Source organism: Ursus arctos, unplaced genomic scaffold, assembly GCF_023065955.2.
Source record: "Ursus arctos isolate Adak ecotype North America unplaced genomic scaffold, UrsArc2.0 scaffold_1, whole genome shotgun sequence".
Lineage (NCBI taxonomy): Eukaryota > Metazoa > Chordata > Mammalia > Carnivora > Ursidae > Ursus > Ursus arctos.
In genome coordinates this window covers 95,452,294-95,476,999 of record NW_026622763.1, presented here as the reverse complement: position 1 = coordinate 95,476,999, position 24,706 = coordinate 95,452,294, and the positions used below count along the sequence as shown (strand labels likewise).

Genomic DNA, 24,706 nt, shown 5'->3' with positions numbered 1-24,706 from the left:
CATCCCAGAATTGCTGAGAAGATGTTCGATGCTAAGATGACTCAGGCATTGACAGCGTGTGTTCAGAGATGCAGTGAGTCAAAGCTCACACAGACCGCCTCGCAGCGGAATTGCTTCCTCCTCGAGCCTTTAGATGTCTGCAGAGGGTAGCCTGGAGAAGCTGAAGAGTGTCTCCCAGTGGTCCTTTAGGGGTTATTGCTTTAAAAAGTGACCATGGAGCTCCGTGTCTGGTGTCACTTAAGAATTGGCTTTTATTCTTTCATCAGAATCAGTCTTGGGGAGCCTGGGTGGCTCTATTGGTGAATCATCTGACTCTTGATTTCAGCTCCGGTCTTGATCTCAGGGTTTTTTGTTTTTTGCTTTTTTGTTATTTGATGGGGGGGAGGGGCAGAGGGGGAGAGAGAGAAAGGATCTCAAGCAGGCTCCACACTCAGTGCAGAGCCTGACATGGGGCTTGATCCCAGGATGCTGAGATCATGACCTGTGCTGAAATCAAGAGTCAGACGCTTAACTGACTGAGACACCCGGCGCACCTTGATCTCAGGGTTTTGCATTCAAGCCCCATATTAGGCCCCACACTGGGCATGGAGCCTACTTTAAAAAAAAAAAAAAAAAAAAAAGAACCAGTCTGTCTTCAGGGTCTTAAAGAGATGAGGGCATCATTATCCTCATTAAATCTAAATGGTGCATGAGGAGAGGTGGTAAGTGGAAACAGAAGGGGGCAGGGTGGAGGGGGGACGGACAGGGTCCTTCCCCATACTGGGAGGCTGGTGGCCTGGACTGCTGAGAAGCACGTTGCTGCAGAACCAGACGCAGCGCGTGTCAGCTCCTGCCCGGTAACCAGCCACGGAGCTGGTTGGGCAGCCTGCAATTTTTAAAAAATTTTTTTCTTTCTTACTCAGAAGCGCTTCTCTTCTACTCAGAAGCTCTTCTTGAGAAAGCTGGTTATTCCACCCCTTCAGTCTGGGTGTAATCTGATGATTTGGGAGTCTTCCTGAGCGTTTGGAGACAAACCAACACAGTGCTCCGAAAGCTCTGGAACCTGGTGTAAAGGTGGGGACCTAAGACAACAGACCCTTTCCTCTATTTAATCGCAGAACACTTAGCTTCACTTTCCCCTCCCCCAACATCTGTCCTTAGGGACTGGGAAAACAGTAACAAATGCTATCATTTACCGATTTCCGCAATGTGCCAGCCACTATAGAATGCCTGTGGAAAGTGCTGGTATGGAGCACCACGAGCAAGGGACCCAACTAGACTAATGAAGATCAGCTGTGGGGTTCAGAATTAACAACAGCGATGTGATGGGCTGACTGTTTGTCTCCCCCTTCCCCCCAAATTCCCAGTGTGACCAATTTGGAGATAGGGCCTTTGTGGAAGAAATTAAGGTTAAATAAGGTCATAAGGGTGGGGCCCTCATCTAATAGAATTAGTGTCTTTATGAGAAGAGACACAGAACTCTTTCTCTTGATTTCTGCATAAGTGCAAAGAGGCCATCTGCAACCCCCAAAGGGGAGAGTCGTTTTTTCTCCTTAGAGGGAGAGAGGGGGTAGGGAGGGGCAGAGGGAGAGAAAGAGAATCTTAAGCAGGCCCCATGTCCAGCTCGGAGCCCCATGCCGGGGCTCCCTCCCTCCACCTGGAGATCATGACTGAGCTGAAACTAAGATTTGGACACTTAACTGACTGAGCCACCCAGGCACCCCTCAAGGGGAGAGTCTTACCAGAATCTGACCATGATGGAAATCTTGGATTTCCAAACCTCCAGAACTGTGAGAAAATAAATTTTTATTCGTTAAGCCATCCAGTCTACGTTATTTTGTTATGATACCCCCACCAGAATAGCACAAGTATGCACATCTGTGAAATTCTTGTGACTTCACAAAATACTTTTGCCTAAATTATCATATTCTTTTCTCACAACCCGAAAAAGGTATTGTTATTCTTCTAGGTGACATGAAGAAACTGAGGCCTGGGAGAAATCAAATGCCTTGCCCAGGGTCACAAGGAAGAGGTGGCAGCCCTGGGACCAGAACCCAGGCCCTCTGGCTCCCTCTGTGCCATCTTCTGAGTTCTTCCCACGTGCAATGGTCCGAAGAGCTGGAAGAAATGGAAGACTGAGAGCATGCAAACTGCTCAAGTGCCACACCTCGCTTGGTCAGTGACAGTCAGTTTTGGGAACGGTAAAATTAATTGTGTTGTTCATTCATTCCACAAACATCTATTACGGCTTTCCCTGTGCAAGGCACTGTGTCAGAACTTAAAGATATAAAAAACTACGGCCATTGCCTTGAGGTTAGAGCCTACACCAGACGCTCACATCCAGGGCAGGATGTGGTCATGTGAACTAAGCAACCCCCACTTAGAGCTGCAGAGTGCTGAGTGAGGACCCGTCAAGGCCAACCAGGCTGAGGGGGGAAATTGTGAAGGATGGAAATTATTTCAGTGGTGGAGGAGGGTGGTGGATGATGTCCAAAAGTGGGCACAGCCATCCCTCCTATCCTGCGTGAGCCTTTTGCAATGTGATTTTTCCACTCCTCTTGTTATGGATAAACTGTGTCCCTCCAAAATTCGTACATTGAAGCCCCACCCCCCAATGGGACTGTGTTTGCAGATAGGGCTTTTAAGGAGGTAAAGGACATAAGTGTGGGGTTCTAATCCGATAGAACAAGTGTCATTATAAGAGGAAAGACACAAAAGATCCATCTCTCCCTCTTTCTCTCTCAAAGAACACACAAGCACACGGCAAGAAGGCAGCCATCTAAAGACAAGAACAGAAGTCTCACCAGAAACCAACCTTGATGGTAACTTGGTCCAGGATTTCCAGCCCCCAGAACTTTAAGTTAATAAACATCTGTTATCTGAGCCCCCGAGTCTGCGGTATCTTGTTATAGCAGCCCGAGGTGCCTATGATATCTGTCATCCGGACGTAGTCTACTTCTCCTTCAGCCTGAGATAGCTCTGTGGCCAGCCGTGAATGCAGCCAGAGTGACATCGTGCTAAATCCAAGGCTCGTCCCTCCAAGGTACTGCCACTCCTGTTTTCACCCTCTTGGAGTCTTAAGCTATCATGTCAAGAAGTCTGAGTACTGCTGGAAAATCTGTGTAGAAGGAATGCCCTCAGTCTGAAATATGACAAGGGGGAAAAGGCCCATGAAGACGAAAACACTGGAGGAGACTGGTGGCAGAGGGTTGCCACCGTCCTTGTTGAACATCCACAAATGTGAATGAGGCCACCTTGATCCTGCAGGTGCACGAATGAGGTCGGACAACACCAGTGAGTCAGAGATGAACCATTCAGCTGAACCCTGTCCCACCAACCCACAGAATCGTGAACAAACAAGATGGAGACTTTAAGCGATTAAGATCGGGAGAATTTGTAGTGCAAGGGTAGATAACTGATACAGGCAGAACGAGAGAAGGGTATACGGGGCAGAGGGGGCGGTTTGAATGATGACACGGTGGTAGAAAACTACAGTATGAATTTAGGTGTGTAATTCTGGTTAGTAAAGCCTTTAGGACCATCTTAGAGCAAACGAGAAAATATGGCTAGCAAGGTAGGTTGGAGTTAAATTGTGGAGAGCTTTCATTGTAATAATTTTCTACTGAGCACATACTTAGCTTACCCAGCTAAACAGACCCCTTTCATGGATTAACTACTTCATTCTCACATAAATCTATGTTAAGCTTATACTATTACAATCCTCCACTTTACAGATAAGGAAACTGAGGCTCAGAGGTTAAGTTACTTGAAAAAAAATCACAAAGTGGTGAGAAGGGAATTTGAACATAGGTAGTCTAATTCTGGAAGCTGTGACCTCTACAGAAGATTGTCTAAGCCAAGGAATTTAGACCTTAATGATAAAAGTGGAATTATTTTAAGTCAGGGTGGTGTGATTAAAGCTGGCAACAGTGGGTAGAATCTGGAAGTTGAGGGAATGGCTAGGTGCTATTGGAGTGGTCCGGGTATCAAGTGATAAGTGACTGAATTAGTAAAAAAAGAGGGGGGAAGAGAAATAGGAGAATAAAAGGGATTTGGGGGGGGAACTATTACTAGAACTCAGGGAATGACTGGATATGGATGAAGAAAGGGAAGAGGAGGAGCCACAACTCCTTCTCCTCTTTCTGGGTTCAGTGACCAAGAAGACAGTCATTCCTCCAGAACGCTTAGGGAGTCATGGGAAGAACGGCTTAGAGGAGGCAGAGAATAAGTGGGCTTTAGACTCATTAGGTGGGAGTGACAATGGGACACGAGGTGGAGGTGTCTGCCAGGCAGTTGGAGATATGCGAGTAGAAACTGGGGACACAGGTCAAGGTCATCTGTAGATACAGGTGTGGAATGCACTCAGACCTAAGCAAAGCTTCACACATCTAGGATATGTCAGTTAGGGGTCCCTGGTTGCAAGCAAAAGAAACCAAATCTGGCTAAAAGTGAAAAAGACTCAAAGAAATGAGGAGTCCACTGTGGACCTCTACTCACAAGGGACAGCAACCACAATGGTTCTGGGGGCCCAGGTGAAGAACTCATGAACCATCTCATCAGGCTGAGATGAGTCAGCTCCAACTACCTTCCCTATTCCTCAGGATTCAAAGCCCTGGGAGGGGATCCTCTTGGCTTGGTCATAGACCCACCGCTTGGCCAAAGGAAGGAAGTAAGGACATCTTGTCTTCCATTCTCAACAATGTGGCACAGAAAGCAGGAGAAGTGATTTTCCAAAGGAAACCAGATTCGGCTAGCAAGACAGGAGGAAGAGATGCTGTGTGGCCAGTCAACGTTCACTCCACTGAGAGAGCGGGCAGAGGAGAGGCAGCGGAGGGCAGCTGGCACAGCAACACGCAAGGTGGAGGAGGAGAAGGGAAATGACGAGGGAAAGAGAAAGGCTGGCTAAGGAACTGGAAGAGACAGAATAGGATAAGTTTCGAAAATGGGCAAAACACCAGAGTTAAATGCCGCCAAGGGATCAAAGGTGATAAAGAAAGGTGAAACAGTCCTGGGGCTGCCATCTTTGGAAGTTATCGGTAACCTTTGCGAGACAAAGGGGAAAGGATGAAGGGCGTGAGACGGGTAGAAGACCCAATGACGCAGGAAAGAAGGTAGATCAGAGAGGGGCAGGGGTCAGAAGACAGCATCCACTGTTTGGTGGTGAAAGGAAGAAGACCTAGGTTGGGGATGGAAGGGGGCTGTAGCACAGCGATCCTCAGGACTGGGGGCTTTCCATCCCATTTGGCCAAATATAAGGACAAAATAATACTCAGCACGGCGCTCACTGATATCTTTTCTCTGAAGCTCTTGTGAAAAGTAGTGACAATGAGAAAGTGTGAATTGATGCTCTGCCTTCATCTGTTTCAGAAGTTACAGAAAAAGAAAATTGGATTTATTTAAAAGCCAACCAGTAAGAGAAATAAAAAGACAAATGCCTTTTGTAAGCCTTAAAAAAAAAAAAAATCATCACACCGAATCAACAGTCCCAGAAACTAATTGTCCAAGTGAACTGTTATAAGTAGTCTCCTTTCCCCCGGTTGAGACAATCTTACATAACAACATTTGCATCCATAATGTTGTGTAACAAGTAGTCTTGTGGTGTAATGTGTTTTAAATAGGGGTTAGATAGCATCGGAGCGACTATTATCTTACTATCGTGACATCGGTCACTCTTCCAGACAAAACACCATCACCCATTGGGAAGTAGGGATAGTTTTTCCTTAAATACAAGGTCATACTGTTTGGGTGTATGGGGGAGCAGTGGGTGTGGGGCAGGGGGATTTTCATCTTCTTCCAAAGCACTCAACACTGGATCTCTTCCAAGAGAGGAAACGAGACTAAATAGATCATTTGTTTTATTCTGTTTGGGCATTTCGTGCGTTTCTCTCAACTGCGGCTTATGGACACAAAGCCAAACTCAGAGACTAGCTGGAGCTGGCTAAACGCCAGGTCACTTCTGAAATTTTTTTAAGGAATAAACAATTTGAAGCTCTATCTGTGTTTTAAGGCAAGCCACACAACTGAACAAAATGAAATTCTGCTGTGAATGTGAATCACAAAGGAAGAGGCAGGTAGGACAGTAATTTGGATTTCTCAAACAAGACCAAGGTAGACACAGGAGGGAAATGCACGTTCAAAGTACACGTCTATGAGAAATACACTTCAAAGAGAGTCAAATACAAGAAGAGTGGCTGATCCTGGGCACCAACTAGGTAGGAACACAGCTGCCTTGGGGCAGCCCCCTAATGATGGGTGTCAAAGTGCCTTGTCACTTGAATGTCATGGAAAGCTTAGGAGATTGCTTCTGTATCCTCTTGCGGGCATCAGGAGGGCCGGCCAACACCAGCCATGTACATTCTGTAACAAGCATAGTTGGTATTCCCCACATATCCTAGTGGCAGAATGGGTCTTTGTCTTGAATCACTTCCCTTTGGGAGACACTCATTGGCAGTCCCATCCAATGTCCAAGGAGAGAGAAAGGCACATTCGCGGTTGGGCTTAGTTTAGCAGATTAGTTAACACTGCATCCTGTCTGATTTCAGAATTGACAAGTCATGTACAGTATTGCTCAAAATGTTCCTTCGACAGTACTGGGTAGAACAGGGACGGGAATGGCAGTCATTAAAAGGTAAACAAAAGAGGTAAGTCCCAAAGACTTCTGACTGTTTTATAGCTGAAGAATCTGGACCCTAATTACACTCTAATTGGGAAAATAAAACATTTCCCCCTAAAAAATGTTGGCTCCATTAAAACAAGAGACCGAAACCCTTTCAAATAGTATCTGTGCTTTCTTTCAAAAACTTAGAGTAACTTTACTCTCAATTTTAAATTGCAAAAAATTAACCAAAGTGTGTGAGATATAAACCAATATATCCAATGTTAATCTTCTGATTGGGGTATCATATAATAGTTTTGCAAAATGTTACCATTGGGGAAAACCGGACAAATTATACCAGGGACCTCTCTGTGTTATTTCTTACAACCGCATGAGAACCTACAATCATCTCAATAAAAATTTTCAATTAAAAAAAGTGATTCAGACGGAAATGGACGCGGGGAATCAGGCAGGTTTTCCTAAACGGTCTCTACCCACACTTCTTGGTTCTCATTTATTTCTCCGTGCACTAGTTCCCTGAATGACTCCCTTCCATCTGAAGAGGCTACTCCCAGCTTCTCAAAGACAGCTCTGGGCTTTTCCGCTGTAACCTCCCGCCCCGCCCCCCACAGCATTCCTCCCAGGTCCAGCTGGGCCTCCCAGTCTCCAGTAAGCCCTAACATGTTGCCTGGAGCAATACTTACCATGTCAATAGTCACTTGGCCCTTGTTCACCCACCAGTCAACAAATATTTATTGAGCAACTACTGTACGTGTCATGTTGGCTCTAGGCACTAGGGACTGGGTGAGGTGAAAAGCATGGTGAACTGGTTTCTCTTCCCTGCTTTCTGGGAGTATATTTTCTAATGAGGAAGGGTGGAAGAGAACTAGCCAAGAAAAACGTAAAAGGAAAAAAAAATTCAAATGATGGTGAATGCTATGAAGAAAGTAGTAAGCTGGAAAAAGTTGAAAGTGACTTTAGCTCAAGCGGTCAGGGAAGGTTTCCTAGAGAAGGTGACATTTGAGTTGTGACCTGACTATAAGGAGGCAGTCATAAGCTGATCACAGGGGCCACGGGAGAGCATGTTCGGCAGAGAGAGAACAGCAAGGAAAAAACATTTATATCATGCCCTGTAATTAAATATGAATATTAGGCATGACTGTAAAATAATGAAACAGGTTTTCTTTTTGTGGACTGTGCTTCCTTTTTATTTTAAGAGCCAAACCTCCCATAGCATGTTTCCCTGTAAGAGAGGCTGTGAATACCCTCAGGCTGGCCCAGATTTTACACTTTTAAAAGTGACTCCTTCACCCCAACACACACACACACACACACACACACACACACACACACACACACACACCGTCTAGCATGGCCGCCTACACACCAATTGTAGATCGTCCAAGTTGCTCGCATCAGTAGAGGCCACCTTATTTCACCGCTGCGTCAGAGGAGATGTACCACATTTCCTTCTCACAGTTGGGGCCGTGGGCCTGCCGGTGAGGCTTCTGCACCGAGGGCAACATAAATTATGTCATTAAAGTTGTGTCCCCACAAACCCAAGTTGGTGCAAAGGAGGGCTGCATGTTCGAGACCTGGGTAATACAGCTGGGAGCCAGAGGGAGATATGTCGCCGGCCTCCGGGGTCTGCGCCTCTGTTGCGCACAAGGTCCCATCCGTTGTAGTTACCCACTGGGAAGGGCTGGATTCCCAGGACTCTGCGGGTACCTCACGCTGTCACCGCAGCCACGAATCCGGATTTCTAGATTCCCTTGTCTGCCATCTGCCTACGGCGACCAGCCGACCAGGGGAAGTGGGCTGCCGGGCACCCTGCGAAGCGTCTCGAGGGGCGGTGAGCCGGGGGGGGGGGGGGCGCGACCCGTCCCCGTTATCCCCATCACCCAGACCGGTGGGCACTGTCCCGGGGCACCCCCGTGTCTCCCCCAGGGGGCAGCCAAGACGACTTGCCAGTCCCCGGGACGCGCCGCGAGCCCCTGGGTCCCTCCCTGTCCCCACACACACCCGGACCCCGGCGACCCACGTGCAGCTCGGCGGGGGCTGGCGCCGCACCCCGGGCTCGGCGCGTCTCCTGGCGCGTTCCGGGCGCAGCCCCACGACGTGGAGCCCTTGGGAGCGGCATCCGCGAGGCCGCGGCCGGAGTGGGGGCGTCCCGGCGTGCTGGCGCGGGGACGCTGCGGCCCGCTGGCACACAAAGGAGGCGGCGGGAAGGAGGGGCGGGGCGGGCCGGGGGCGGGGGCGGCAGGAAGGGGCGGGGGCGGGGCGGGCGGCGATAAAGCCCCCGCCGCCGCGGCCGCCCAGCTTGCGCTGTGGGACTGCCGGGCTGCTCGGGCTGCGCGGCGAGTGCAGGCTCCGCCGCCTCTCCGTCTCCCCGACCTGCCTCGCCGCCGCCGCTCGCCGTCCTCCGACTCTCCGCCTCGCCGCCACCCGGCTCCGTCTCCGGTTCCGGCTCCGGCCGCGCCGCTCTCCGCCGCCGCCACCTGGGGATCCCGAACGAGGGGCGGTGAGTACGGGCTGCGCGCCCCGCGGCCGATCGCGGGCGCCGGGGGGTGGGAGGGGCGCGGCCGGCGTGCTCCCCTGCGCCGGCCACGGTCCCGGGGCTCGCGCGCCGCCCGCTCCGCGACCTTGCGCCCGGCCGGGAGAATGCGATGCGTGCCGGGCTAGCGGGGCCCCGGGGCGGCGACGTCGAGGCGGAGGAACTTTCTCAGCCTCCCTCGGGCTGCCTCGGCCGAGACTGCGTGCGCGCCCCGGGCCGGCGAGGAGCCCGAGGAGGACCCGGGCCGGGCGAGGAGGGGACGCGACGGCTGCGGCGTCCAGGTGTGTCCGCAGCTGGGAGTCCCGGGGCCGGCGTGCTTTCTGCCGGCGCATCCTCGCTGGCGCCGGTGACCCTGAACCTCAGGTACCCAGGTACTAGGCAGGCGTCCTCTACCCTGTACTTTCCGTGTGTGCTGCCCGATGGGGAAAGACAAGCCGACTCTTGTGGTTACCGCCGCCCCAGCAGGGTGGGGGTGACCAGTGGTTTGGGGGAGAGCCTTTAAATTGGCCTCTGGCAATCAGTTCAACCCTATGGGACAGATTTTTGCTATTTTCGTCATCTGTAGAAATGGGAATCGAGACATAGATTAGTGGCTACAGGTAAGGTGAAAGTACTCAGAAATTCTGGGCGGAATTAGGTATTTAATTTGCCTACGAACTGAGCTGGGATGGAAGGCTTCTATTACATAAGACAGCACTCCACCTTCAGGTATTATGGGAGATGCTATTGAAGGTTTTAGTGTTTTAATGAACGAAAAATAATCTTCATGTGTGTCTCTCTTGAGACATCTCAGATGCTGCTGTGTCTTGCTTTGACCACTTTGCCGAGAACGTTCTTCTATTTAGCAACATAAAAAGGTGTTTGAAGGTTTGACTGCCTCTTTCAAGCCAGGAAGCAGTTTACTTCTCTGAACTGTTCAGGAACAATTTACGTGATAATTTTATACTTTGGAGATTTTATATGCAAAGTTGAACAGGCATAACTGGAAGAAATGTAAGCATTGCTAATTTGTATATCTAAAGCACACTTCAAAAATTGAAGATACTTTCAATGCTGTCTGCGTATCTAAATCAGTAATTATTTCTGTTTGCAGTATTTCAACAAAAAATTCTCTTCAGCTATGCAGACGAAGGTGTTAGCCTAAATAATCTAAGGATCCTTTCAACCCCCAAATTTTGATTCTAGATTAAAATGATATTTGAAAATATTGTACGGTGTAGGCAGTTACTGAAGGTCATAAAGATATTATCCATCCTTTATTCTAAACCAAAGTGAATCTATGCAGAAAATCTCTGCTTCCTGTGAACTTAACGTATTAGTGTAATTTTAAAAGAACAAAAATGACTCAGTCTCCAAAGGACATTGGTTTTTAAGTTCCACACGTAGGTGAATAAATACCATACCAGTGAGAGATTGAGGTATTAGAGTTGGAAATGAGCCATGGCCCACCTGCCCCTCCGTGTGGCTGTCCTCTGTCAGCCAGTCATTCTCTTTCAGGGACTTTGACTCCTGGGTTTTTGCTCCCCCTCTGGTCCCAAAGTCCACATAAGGGATGCTCTCTCTTCCCACTTCCTTGACCATCTCACATCCAGTGACCTCCACCCACTCTAGCAGCTGAGTCCTCTGACTACATCCAAGTCTTGCCCTTGCTCAGAGACACTCATCTTCTGAAATCAGAAACAACAGCATCCCAGTGTCTCGATCACAAGCTCTGCCTTCCAGACTGCACACCGGTGCTCCCACTGCAACTCTTCCTCAATACAAGAGACCTCTTCCCCTCCCTCTTTCCAGTTTCACAGGTGACTTCACAGCCCACTGTACCTGGAAAGTAGGGGCCACTGAATTGAAGTCTCTCCATGTCCTACCCCATTTCCCTCCTACAAACTTTTCCAAATTTACCCCCTCATCCAAGACATCTTCTTAAACACCTACTGTGTGCAGGCGTTTTGCTTGGCCCTGAAGTGTGATAAATACAGCAGATCCTTGCTGTCTTGGAACTGTCATTCTTGTGGGAGGAAACAGACGAAAAGCAAACATAATTATGCTGTGATAAAATGAATAGGGTAGAAAAATAGAAGAAAAATCAAGTTGGGGCAGGGAATGCAGGGAAGATTAGAGAGAAGGTCTCCCTTTGGCACTGCCTAGTGTCTCCCCATGAACTCTTTTCTAATTTAACAGTATCTTCAGAATGCCATCCTCTCCCTTGTCCCTGCACCACCCCACCCTCCTCTCCAGCGACCACTGTTTCTCTTGGCTTCTCAAATGAGTTCACATTTCCCCCATTCTCTGCTTTCTTCTCAGCTCCCTGCGAGCTGGCCAGAGGCTCCCCTAAAGTAGGAGAAGACCCCACAATTCCTGAACAGTGATCCTACAAATTCTCTCTAGACTTCCCTGCGGCATTGGATACGGACCTTTCCTTCTTTTCTGATACTTTTTCTTTTTTCCCTAGTTGCCATGTCCCCCTGGTTTTCCCTCTGCCTCCATTGCCTCTCCAGTACCTCCTGGAGTTACCCAGGGCCCTGTCCTGATCTCTGTTCTTCTCTACATAGAGTCATTGGGTGAAGCACATTCCCCAAGCTTCAACTGACGCCAGTACAAAATGAGTCCAGATTGGTGTCTCCAGCTAGTTACCTACAGTCCAGTGGGCTTATCCACCCATGCCTTGTAGGCAAAAAACCCACAATGAGTCCAAGACTGACTGATTTGAGTTCTCACCCTACACCCTACACCCATTCCACCATTGGTCAAAATTTGCCACTCTTTTTTTTTTTTTGGTGGCGGTTCTGCCAGTCACCAGGATATTAAAGCAGAAACCTTCCAGTAAGGCTAGACTTCTCCAGCACTCCCTGCCTGCAGTCACCAAGTCCTACTGCTTCTCCAGGCTATGAAATCCCCTAGCCCTCTGCTCTAGTCATGGTGGCCCAGCCCCGCGTCAGAGTCCAGAACCAGCAAAATGGTGGCCAGGGTGCCATTTCCAGTTGGCAGATGTGTGGTTGGCCTGTCAGTACACATAAATTGAGTTAATATTAGAAATATTAAAATGCCACTTGGATTTATAGCTTCTCTTAAAAATCAGAAGACCTGGAACTCGAGGCCTCCATTCCCATGTGGCAACACTTGGTTCGTGGGGAGTTCCCAGCACCCAACTACACTGGTGGCTCCCTGGACCCGGGGTCCTCATTTCCGGTAGCTTCCTAGCTCCCATGGCTTCTGAGTTAGCATCCATAGGCCGGGAGGCCAGCGGCAGCCTGTGACTCCCTGGTGCATAACTGTACAGCCTCCTGCCAGGTTTCTCACATACTAGCGTTGCACCCCTTCGAACCGTCTCCCACATCAGTGCTGGGGTGAATTTCCTCGGTTGCTCCAAATCCAAATCTGGTGTCTCTCCTGATAAAGACTCTGCTTCCCTCTTGCCTTTGGGGCAAACCCTGACTCTGAAGGGGCGGCCCCATTATATGACGGGTTAGGGAGCTCCAGCTGAAAGGGAAGCTATTGTCTTTATGAGGTATTGTTCCTCAGTTTCTCCACACAGCCTTGAACTTCTGTAAGGAGATTGGGGCCTACATAGTTCCAGTGTTACCTCACCTGTGTCGAAATGCGGTCTCTGCTGTTTGTAAACCCTTTCCACAGACCTCCCCCGCCTCCTGCTTCCTCACAACCGCCTTGGGAGCAGATGGGACAGGGGGGATTCCACAGTAGGGAGACGGTGAATACGGACGCAGGAGCTGCCCCAGGAGCTCTCAGCCCTTGGAACGTGGCAGGCTCTGTTTAACCCCTGGTGCCCACAGTCCTACTGTGTGCTCCCGAGGTCACTCTTTGGACCCTCATAACATGAACTCATTTGCATTTGGCCAGGGAACCTGCCATGGCGTTGCAGGCACTGCTGGCCCTTTCCAATGACCTGACAAAGTCTACGTTTTCTTCCACTCCTTCCCACCTCCCTGCCTCATGCCCTTCCCCAAACTTTATTTTCTTGCAAAACTGAACTTCCTGCAGACTCATACCATGGGGCTGCCGTGTCCCTTCGCCTGGGCTCCTACTGGACCTCGGCCTAGAATTATCTTTCTCCATCTTCTGCGTTCATTGTCTGGCTAACTTCCCCCTTTTCAAGACTCCCCCCTTTTCAAGGTCCAGTGTCATCTGTTCCAAAAAGTCTTTCCTGAAAATCACTACCCCCAACCCTCTGTGGCGTGTGTGGTATGTGTGCCGTGTGCACACATGTGTGCGCCCTACCCCGTGGAGGCCTCTCTGATGGCCGTTACTGTGTTATAGCTACATGCTTTCCCCACCAGACTCTAAGTGCAGTGAAGACAGGCCCATGTTTAAGCTTCATTTGCACTCGCAGTGGTGCCTGATCCAAAGGCATTTCATGGATATCTGAACTGAAGCATGTCTTTTTCATAAGTTTACTACATACTTTCTTCAAGAGTTCTTATCTTTTGAGCTTGGAAGGGAGGTTTTCCCCCCCATCCACCGCAGGACCTCCATTCCTGTTCTGGTACTTCTGCATTAAATATATATTTTTTCACAGTAAAAAAAATAAAAATAAATAAATATAATCTTTTTGATCAATCATGTCTTTTGAGGTAGAACATTACTTAGAAAAAGGCAGAAGTCTAACCCAGAAGTACTTCTGTCCCTATGTTCACTTCAGTTCTCCTCATCTGAACCTCTTTTGGCTTGGTTCTGTCTTCCTTGAGATCCACTGGCTGTGCTGTAGTCCTGTTTTGTGGTTTTTACAAGGTAGGAGAATTCTTTCTGGCTTACTTCCGTTAACCTTTTCAATGATGGTGATACATGCCCTCTTGCTGACTTTTTTTTTTTTTTTTTGCCTTGGGAGTTTTTTTTGGCTAGTATCTTCAGTCAAGTTCAATGAAAAGAGCCCTAAGCCCTAGGCTGGGAGAGAGTCTGTGCTGTGCTGCCAATGGTTTGTATAGTTAATCATCTAGAACTAATTTTTTTTGTCTATACAATGGGTGTGATGAATCAAAGATGTCCTTAAAAAAAAAACCCAAACAAACAAAACCCAGGACGCCTGGGTGACTCAGTCAGTTAAGCGTCAGCCTTTGGCTCAGGTCATGATCTCAGGGTCCTGGGATCGAGCCCTGTGTCAGGCTCCCTGCTCAGTGGGGAGCCTACTTCTCCCTCTGCCTGCAGCTCCCCCGTTTGTGCTTTCTCTGTCAAATACATAAATAAAATCTTAAAAAAAAACAACAACCTATAACTTCTTGATTTATTTTCCCTTTTGGTCCAGCTTTCTCATATAGATCAGATCTAGATGAAATTTTTTATTTATTTTTATTTTTTTTTTAATTTTTTTTAAAGATTTTATTTATTCATTCGACAGAGATAGAGACAGCCAGAGAGAGAGGGAACACAAGCAGAGGGAGTGGGAGAGGAAGAAGCAGGCTCATAGCGGAAGAGCCTGACGTGGGGCTCGATCCCATAACGCCGGGATCACGCCCTGAGCCGAAGGCAGACGCTTAACCGCTGTGCCACCCAGGCGCCACTAGATGAAATTTTTTCTTAAATGTATTATTTTATGTTTATCTACATGAAATTCTTATCCCTCCCTTTCTCTCTCTTTAAAATCTATGAAATCATTCAGCTTGGCTCTTTAGTACTCAGAAATAGCATTGAGGGCCAACATGAAGATTTAGTTTGTATCCCCACTTAAAAGGCATTTATAAAAATGTTAAATAAATTGGGTTCCCTGTACTTGATCTTCTTTGTAAACCACTCTTTCTATCCGTGAATGTGTCTGTCTTCTCTTTCCCAAACCATCATTCCTCATGAGTAGATAGCATGTCTGATCTGAAAATCCATGTCGGGTTAAAAAAAAAAAATTACCCTTAGGTGTGGAGTAGAGTCAAACACAATAAACTACATCTTTAGGTTCTTTCTTATCTGTAAGTTCCCAATTCGTCTAAGAGCACCGAAAGAGTGGGCGCCTGGGTAGCGCAGTAGTTAAGCGTCTGCCTTCGGCTCAGGGCATGATCCCGGTGTTCCAGGATCGAGTCCCACATCGGGCTCCTCCGCTATGAGCCTGCTTCTTCCTCTCCCACTCCCCTGCTTGTGTTCCCTCTCTCGCTGGCTGTCGCTCTGTTACATAAATAAATAAAATCTTATAAAAAAAAAAAAAGCACCAAAAGAGTAGTAGGATTTTATTTCTCTTTTGAGAAATGCTGCCTTTCACCCAACAGGGCAAGTCTATTTACACAGTCAATGATTCTCCCCTTATTCTGCTGTTGGGTTTCTAGGTCTGGATGTAAGCCCAGTCCAGAGAAGTTGGCGTTCCTTCTGGGGCTCTTTTTTTGTGCATGGGGACGTACACCGAGGCTAAGCAATCCTCTGTTTGCAGTTCCATTCCTGCATTTGGACAAACATGTCCCCTATTTCATCCTTGAATTCCTTCAAAGGTTGGGGTGGGTGCCCCAGTTCAAGGTCAGCCCAGGAATGCCTCATGCTCTTGCTTCAGGTTGACCTCAGACATAGCCCTTTGTTTCAGAAGGGATAATTGCAGAATTAGAGCCCACTGTGCTTTTCTATTTTTATTAGTTAATTATTGGGAGAAAGATAATGTGGAGGAGATTTTAATATAAAAGGGGAAAAAATCCTATGAAAAGGCAGAAAGGATTTCTCGTAGCAACTGCAAATCTTGGTAAATGTACTTTGTTTGTTGTTGTAATGTCCTCCCCCACTTGCTGCAGCGAGAACTCTGGTAACCTGGGGAATTTCTCTTAAGAGCATACCAAAAATAGCATCAGCGCTTTCTCCCCCCACTTTTCCTTTCTATTTAGTGCCAACTAATATAGCTACAGAGAAAATAACCACTTGTTTTTGCCGAAGTTTTTATGGACCAAATCTTGAAAGTGGGTGTGGGTATGTGAGAGAATTGAACGCCAAATATGAAGCCCACTTGAAAATGACTAAGGTGACTGCACATGAAAATAGATTTTTCTTCCTTTCTTTTGAGAAAATGCTACATAAGTAATGGCAGTGCTTGCTGCTTCTACTAAATTTATTTTTCATTCTTGCAATAAGGAATCCACTTAGGAAGAAACAATCTTGAGGGTTTGGGTCACTGTTGGGTTTATATGAGCTATTAACTACTGCAAGTGTTACAAGTGCAGAAACCCAAATCAGTGTAAGTGATGCAAAAAGATGGGGTGCAAGGGGGGACCTAGTGGCTTACATTGCAGACCCTGAGATGGTGGGGGTGCCTCTGGCCCCAGAGGTGACTGAAACCAGAGACTCGGGGCTTTAGGGCTGTCTTCTCTCCTTCTGTGTCTCTTTGCAGGTGGTCTTTATCCTCTCAGGGACCAGCCTAATGACCCAAGAGGAAAGAGGGGCTTCCTGCCAGTTCCAGTTGGAAAAATCCTAGGGAGGCACTCTGATTGGCTCAGTTTGGGTCATGTGCCTTTCCCTGGACCAATGGCTATGGTGAGGGAAATGGGATACTATGATTGGCCAGAGTCCAAGTCACATGTTCAAGCCTGTGGTCGGGAGGGGAAAGAGTATTGAGAGGGGTTTGCTGGACAGGCAAGTTATCCCAACTGCCATTAGTATTTGTTTTCAGTTGACAGAGGCTCTCTGTGGTCTCCTGGAGCCTCATCCCTGTCTGTAAGACAGATAGTAGTATCCTCCACTCGCTCGGTTGGGAAAGAGGAGTGTGCAGCTGCCGAAGCATCCATGGTCCTACGTACAACCCGTATGTGTCAATGCCAGAGCCTGAACCCAGGTGTGTAAACGTGTGAACTGTGAGCTGATGCCATGAATTTTCAAAGATTTCTATCTCACGAATATTTACGACTTTTCAAAAATAAGTTCTTGTCAAACAACATGCCTGCCTCCTTTCAAAAGACCCATCTTCTCACTTGGCTGCTTGATATCCTTCAGGAACACAACCAAAACTCATGGAAAGAGGCTAATATTTTTGCCTTCTGTCGGAAGTAATATTTTTAGACCTGTTGCTGCCCCACACCCTCGCCCAGTTTATTCCTTAGACACTTGTTTGTTTGTTTTCCCTAGGACTCAAACTCTAAAATTAGTACTGACCTTTGGACTGAAAAGGTAGAGTGCATTTACCCAGCGTCAAGGGAATAACTTAGGCTGAGCTGGATAAAAGTCAGCATAACCAAACAAGGACTGTGACATGACTCTCAAAAGGTGCCTGATTGAGGGGCCCCTGGGTGGCTCAGTTGGTTGAGTGGTCAACTCTTGATTTTGGCTCGGGTCATGGTCTTGGTCCTGGGATCAAGCCCCACGTGGAGCTCCTTGCTCAGCGTGGAGTCCGCTCGAGCGTCCTGTCCCTCTGCCCCTCTCCCCACTCGTGCTCTCTCAAATAAATAAATCTTTAAAGAAAATACCTAATTGAACTTCACAAATGTGTGGAGACTCAGCTTAGAACATCGTTTGAGATATAACTTTTGTTTTTATAGAGACAGCAAGAGAGAGAGAGAGAAAGTACATGTGCACGTGCTCAGGAGGGGGGATGAGGGGCAGAGGGAGAGAGAGAGGGAGAGAATCTTTTTTTTATTAATTAGGTTTTTTTTAAAAGATTTTATTTATTTATTCGACAGAGATAGAGACAGCCAGCGAGAGAGGGAACACAAGCAGGGGAAGTGGGAGAGGAAGAAGCAGGCTCATAGCAGAGGAGCCTGATGTGGGGCTCGATCCCATAACGCCAGGATCACGCCCTGAGCCGAAGGCAGATGCTTAACCGCTGTGCCACCCAGGCGCCCCGGGAGAGAATCTTAAGCAGGCTCCATGCCCAGCGCATTAAGCTCCATCTTATGAACCTGAGATCATGACCTGACCCGAAATTAACGGGTGCTTAACCCGCTGAGCTACCCAGGCACCCCTTATAGTTTTTTTTTTGAAATAGTTACTTTTTTTTTTTTTTTTTCCAAAATCTGTCCTATCTGCATGGTGTCCTTTCCCCTCCCCTGGCCCCCCGTCCCCTTCCTTACTGTAATGTAGTACCTAAGTGTATGGAGGGTTTGGAGGCCAATAGACTGGTCCGAGTCTAGATTCTGGCAGTTACTAGCTCAAGGTCAGGAGGCCATAGATGATTTACTGAACTTCCTCCAGCCTCAGTTTGTTCATTTGGGAGTGGGACATGAAGGTAACTGTGTCTTAAGTTTGGGAGGATGAAGTGGAGCGTATGCTTTGGGTGCTGAGCACAGGGGCTGGAACGGAGCTGCCTTCCCGGGCATGGTGTGGCGGTGGGGCTCCGTTTGTCACAGTAATCCAGGTGAGCATTTCTCTCCTCCGGGACTCATGTTTTCATTGTGTCTGTGATGCGGTGAATCAGGGACTTGCTCTGTGTGTTCGCATGCTTGGTTTCCAGACCTGCGACACTCTCAATAGGCAGTACTCCCAGTGGTCAGCTGGTCATCTGTCCTTTCCCCAGGCTTCCAGCTCTTCCAGTCCTGGCTGTGGAGCAAAGGATGGCCAGCGCATGAAATCAACTTCTTCTTACACCTGTGTGAGGAAATGTAAACAGCTGCGTTAGCAGGAGGTCTTTCTAGGGGCACATTGAAGGCTAGCCCTGTCAGGTTGGGTGCTTTTATGTGTGTGTGTGTATGTGTGTGTATATTTATATATATAGACATGTATAGATATATCTTATGAAGAATTAATGTCTCTGCAGCAGAAAACTAATCTATTTGGTTTAATATTTGGGTCTTTGCAAATGTCGTACCCAGAGTCTTCTCTTTTTGTTCTTGTTTTTCAGGCTGTGAAAAAGTCCTATATCCAGTGATATCCATTGATATCCAAATACCCAGACATAATCATTTTAAACACATACCAAATATATTTTAAACACATGGTCATTTAATTATGATTTGATTCCCTCAGTATACAGAAGAGTTCTATGAACGTTGGACTAGCCTCAGCAAACTTTCCCGGATAGGAAATGTATTTTCTGCTGCCATTCATAGAAGATTTTAGGATTTTACTGGCAAATAGCCCTTTGGGGATTTTATACAGCACTCAGTGTATGCCCACACCTGAATTGTTGCTCGGACAATGGGATATGAGGTGCCAGGGAGATTGGTTTAGTGTGATGACTTAATTATAAGGAGAGCTTCCTTTCCCTAAAGGTGTGGATTTTCTCTTTGAAATTAATTTACTGATAGACTCATATCATCTTATGCCAAACCTGTGTTCATTTCTTAATGACACTTGATTAAAATAGCAGTTTAGAGGATTGGCCAGAGAGGCTGAAGTGTGCGTCGTCAACCTGTGCTTGTGCAGCGTGGTGGTAAATCATGACTATCTGAGTGCTGATCGTAGTCACAGCGAATTAACTCAGCAAGTACTGAACTCATAGTTGTTTCCACGCGTGTATGTTACTCATTAGCCTACAGTTTTGGGGGGTAGGATAAGGACGTAGTTTTTACAGGTGCAATGGCAAAATCATGCTTTTTGTCTTCCTCTTTTTTTTTTTTAAAGATTTTTATTTATTTATTTGACAGAGATAGAGACAGCCAGCGAGAGAGGGAACACAGCAGGGGAGTGGGAGAGGAAGAAGCAGGCTCCCAGCAGAGGAGCCTGATGTGGGGCTCGATCCCATAACGCGGGGATCACGCCCTGAGCCGAAGGCAGGCGCTTAACCGCTGTGCCACCCAGGCGCCCCTTGTCTTCCTCTTTACCTTGGGTTGTGGTTCTGTGTGTCTTATCTGCCCTGTTAGGAACCCTCGAGGAGTTTTTGGTCTATCTTATCCTCCTGGGTTCTTTCCACAGTACCTGACGCCGAGGAGCCCGAAAGGGAAGAAGGAAATGAAAGAGCGTGGATCATCAGTGTGTCAAGTACTGTTAGGCACATTTTAGACATGATCTTATTGACTCTCAACCACCCTTAGAAGGTCGAAATCAGTCCTAGCTGGCAGGCAAGAAAACGGAGATTGGGGTGTGTGGCGCACCCCGCCGAGCCTCTCACCCGTGGGATATTCACTCCAAGCCTGCGTGTCTCCGCAGTGGAGATCTTTCATCCTGAGACATTGTGTTCAGGGAGTGACTGAGACTAGACAGTGGTGTCTGAGCACCAGCGTGGGGCCCCATACGTGAGAGGTCAGAGCATGCTGGACAGGGTGAACTTGGGAATCGGATGAACCTGGGTTTAAATCCCAGCTCTACAGTGAGTCATTTGATGTCCACAAAATACTTTCTTCTCTGGGCTTCATTTCCAGAGCTGGCGAATGGAGCTGATGAGGATATTCCCTTCTTCGTGGAGAAAGCTAGCATTGTCCCTGCTTCACAGACAGGGAGATAGCAGTGACTTAAATCACTTGGCAAGGTTGCGGCCAAGGCAGGTTGAGAACCCGGATCTCTGCTCCTATCACTTGTCACCTCTCCAATCACCACGTCTGGATGCAGCAGCCAGAACTGCCATCACCTGTCACCCGCCCTTGATTAGCCCCTAGAGTACCGCACTGACTTGGGGACACTCACTACCCATCCCTTAGAGCCACTTGGCTGATTCATGTCTCCTCTTCTCTATGTTGTTCACCCCCAGCTTCTTGAAGAAGATTATTCCCAGTAAGTAAAGAGATTCCCCCAAGACATTCCTGGTGCATCTGCCCCACACGAGACTTCAAAGTGACAGCCCTGTTGTGTTTGGGTGCATTTGGTTTAAGAACTGGGTTTTCAGCCAGGTACTCTGGGGGACCTTTCTGTCTCCAGGAAACAGGTGGACCTTTGAGGATTTTATTTATTTCCCTGGAAAGAGCATAGCTGTGGTACGTTAACAGTTCAAGATGAACAATTTCACAAATTGGTGACCCTTTACCAGTTCCAGAACCATGGTACACTGTCGTGGGCAGACACAGGAAGGGGGAACATTGTATGTAGAGGGTTTCAGTGCAGTAGTAAAAATACCTCAAAATTGGTTATCTTTTTATTATCATTAAGTACCATGGTGATCAACTCTTCTTCCCCTGGAGCAGACCCATCAGGGTACTGACCCTCAGTACTGCACGAGGTCAGTAGTAATTCACTGCCAAAATGAGTGCTTTGCACGAGATGTCTGGGAGGCCAGACCAGAAGGGTTAGTGTGGACTCGGTCTCTGGGAAGGCTGCGCAGAAGCCCTCTCCCCTCCCTCTTGGTGGGGAAGGACTCCAGGAGAGCAGTGTGTGACCCAATGACTAGAGCAGTCGTGGTGCCAGCCGAGGTCACGTGCTGTGGAAGCTCTTTACGTGCGTGGCTCCCCCATGTTCTCTTGACAGGCTTGAAAGGCTGGTGGCCCAAGGTTGTTCTATGGATGAGGAACCCGGAGGCTCCATGAGATTCGGGAATGGGGGCAAGAGATGGATAGTCTCTGGGTCTCCATTTCCTTATTCATGAAATAAAGGTAGGAATGCCCAGCTTTTTGGGAGTCTAGGAGGCTCAGCAGTGCTAATGCTAAAGCCCTTTACTCCTAGAAGGTTCTTAAATTTCAGTTACTACCAATGGTCATGCATGGGAGAGGTAAGTCTATGCACAAAGTGAAATGTTGTCAAGTAGCTGATGAACACAAATGTCTAGATAGCCCTCATGGGTAATGCAGTCCTATTTTTTTTTTCTTTTGCGTTACTCTCCACAAAAGCCTTTTTGCTGTAAATTTTGTTAATTGCTACTTACTGATTTGTAATAATAAGAGTTGGCCATTTCGTCTTTTAAGTGTTCTCCATGAGTAAATACAAGGAGGTAACTCCTTCATGGAGGAGAGATCAGTTCTCTTTAAGAAAAATAAAAGAATTTTAGTGGGCAACTTTGAAAAGGTGTGAAACATTACAACTTTACCTTTTATTGAATGCTCACGAGTACAAGACACTGGAGAATATAAAAGTGCTTTAGGGCTTGGTCGCTTCCAGGTCAGGCATGCAAGGCAAAAATGGTGCCAAAGTGATGCCTTCATAAGTCATTAAAAGGCACCAAATTGTATAATTTTTCTCTGTGAACAAATTGTTTTCTAATTTGAAAACTGTGTGAATACGAAAGGAAAAATTTCCCTAGAATTATTCCTCGGGGAAATTGGGGGTTGCTATGTATTGGGGTCCTTTCAAAATCTCCCATTTGCAAAGATCATGATAAGTTCATTAGTCAGAGTTCACCAAAAGCCCTAGATGGATGAGACCTAGGAGTGAGTCTTGGGAACAAAGAGAGAAGGGCTCATAAGCCTGCCATCTCCTTAATCAGTATATTCTGAGTGTTCATAGAGGTTGCACCATACAAAAGAGTTAAAAAAAAAAAAAAGGCACAGAATTAGAATACAGATTTAGTAATTATTCCTGAGGTCATGACTTCACAATTGCCAAATTTTGAATGCTGTGTTCATTAAGATAATGCTGATTGCTGTAATAAATAAACCAAATTATGTACCATGGCACAAACTTCTACTTGCATAATGCCCAAAATGGGCACGTCTGTTCCAAAACTGGTGATTCAGGGAATGAGCCTCTTTCCATCTTCCGGCTCCACTTGATTTAGCAGGCAGTTTCCAAGGTCGTGATGCTTGTCAGCATCAAGCTGGTGGAAGCAGAAAGATCACGGAGGATTGCATATGGCGGCTCTTGATGGGCCGGGGCTGAGAGTGGCATACATCACTCCTGTTCTCATTTCATTGAATACATTTCAGTCTCATGGACACTCCCGTGTACAACAGAGGCTGGAAAGTGCAGCCCTAGCTCTGTGTTTGGGAAGAAGAAGAAATGGCTTTGCTGAGGGGATAGCTACTCTCTGTTAAATGAAGTTTCGTGAAGACTATAAGGCGCTTTAAAAAGTCACACAGTACCATGCTGTGGCAATCATGTATATAATTTCTTCTATGAAGGCAATTGTCCCAATGGCCTATGAAGGGCTTCTTATGGCTTAGGAGAGATTTTTCAGTGACAGTGTGGCACGTAGATTTGAAAAGTGCTGTATCATAGGCAACTTGGACGAAAGGAGATATGTGCTCAGGAAAGTTGTTAGACAAGTTGGAGTGATGACAGGCTTGGAGAAGATGTCTGGGAAAACTCCGAGTTAAATTGCTTCATGGAAGGGGAGAATGGAAAGAAAAGTACCATTTCTAAATCATAATATATGTGATTTCACATGTTCGTCATGAAGTTTATTTAGTCAGGTTGACCAAAACTTGGGTGGGCGGAAGCAGGAGATGTTGGGGATCTTCTCATTGGGAAAAAGAGGAGGTCTGTCTTAAGTGGGCGGTAACCCTCTACTCAAGCACATATGGTAATTAGAACTTAATCAAAGAAATAAAGACTTTCACCCTACAAGACGGGGTGTTTTTCCAGTGTGGGAGAGGGTCGCCAGATACCCTGGGAGTGCCATGTGGGAGCCAAAGGAAAGACAAAAGCTGGGGAATGGGATCAATGCCAATGCCGAGCTCTGACTGAGGAAACGAAAGGACCAGGGATTGGACAGGGAAGAGGCAGGTGACAGGAGCAGCTCCGCCCTCCCTGGGAAAAGCCTCTGGCAACATCTGACTTGTGGGCATATCCGTGTGGTTTCTTGCTGTGTGATGTGGGCAGATTAGTCAGCCTCCCTGCATCTCTGTTACCTCAGCTGTATCCGGAGGGGCTCACGTGAGAGTCAGTGAGATGACATGTTCACAGGGCTGTGGACGCAGTAGGCGCTCTATAAATGCCCTTCCCTCCACCCATCTCCTGTGCAGCTACTCCCCAGCTCCATTGTCAGTGAACATCGTCTCTGTAGCTGGCTCTGAGAAATCGGGGAGACGGTTCTCCCCTGTAAAATGTGACTTCATGACAAAAAGAAGCTCCGCCCCTCTATCCCCAGAGATTCCTCCATGCAATCACTATCTTACAGCAGAAGTTAGATATAAGGAGAACTTTCATTAAGTCATCGATTTTTAATTCCAGAATTCCTTGTTCTTCTGCCTTAGTGCCGGATGTGGGGAGGTAAAAAGCTGGTCTTGTGAGGGAAGGTTGTGTGGTGCCGCAGAGTTGTCACGTCATTGTGCAGGATGGTGTCTTACGTGATCCTCATAGCAATCTTCTGAGGTATTGAGGGGGGGGCGGTGACCGTTGATTTAATAGATGAAGAAACCGAGTCACAGTTTGTGCAATTTGTCCGATGCAGGCAGGCCTGGGACTAGACTCTAGGCCTCTCCCACCGTTATGTTCACGTGGACACAGGTTTCTTCCATGAAACAGCTGAACACACCCCCCGCCAAATCCCTTCAGAAGGCATTAGCAGGAAGCTCAGCAAGAGAAATAGTCAGGCTAAAGGAAGAACCTTGGTACTAGGTTAGCTAAAGCCCAGTTTGGAACCATGCTTCCCATCACTTCAGATGGCTTCTGAGCTTTGCAGAACTTTGCTGGTTTGATAGTTGCTTGCCAGAAATAAACATGTAAATGTAGAGGGGTTATCTTTTAAAATATTACTTCGGGATTTTGTTTACAAACCAGTTGTGATGAAAGAAGTGAGCAGAAGATCAGAGCTCGTAACAGAGGAGCCTTTCTTGTAGTCATTATTTTATCTTCCCCGTCCCTCATTCCCTCTTCCTACTTCAGAAGTATTTCTAATTCCTTGTCTCTAGGCACGTGTGTATTTATTTCAGATGTCT

At 47.3% G+C, this 24,706-nt stretch overlaps 1 protein-coding gene across 1 annotated transcript in view; it reads left to right on the top strand.

Annotated features, from left to right (window-relative positions):
* Positions 1-8,874: 8,874 nt before the first annotated feature.
* SERPINE2 (serpin family E member 2) overlaps positions 8,875-24,706 on the top strand; it is a 60,838-nt gene continuing 45,006 nt past the window's right edge. The window contains exon 1 of the mRNA XM_026491822.4: positions 8,875-9,095. The gene's annotated coding sequence lies outside the window, so the exon portion shown is untranslated. The remainder of the gene's footprint in view (positions 9,096-24,706) is intronic.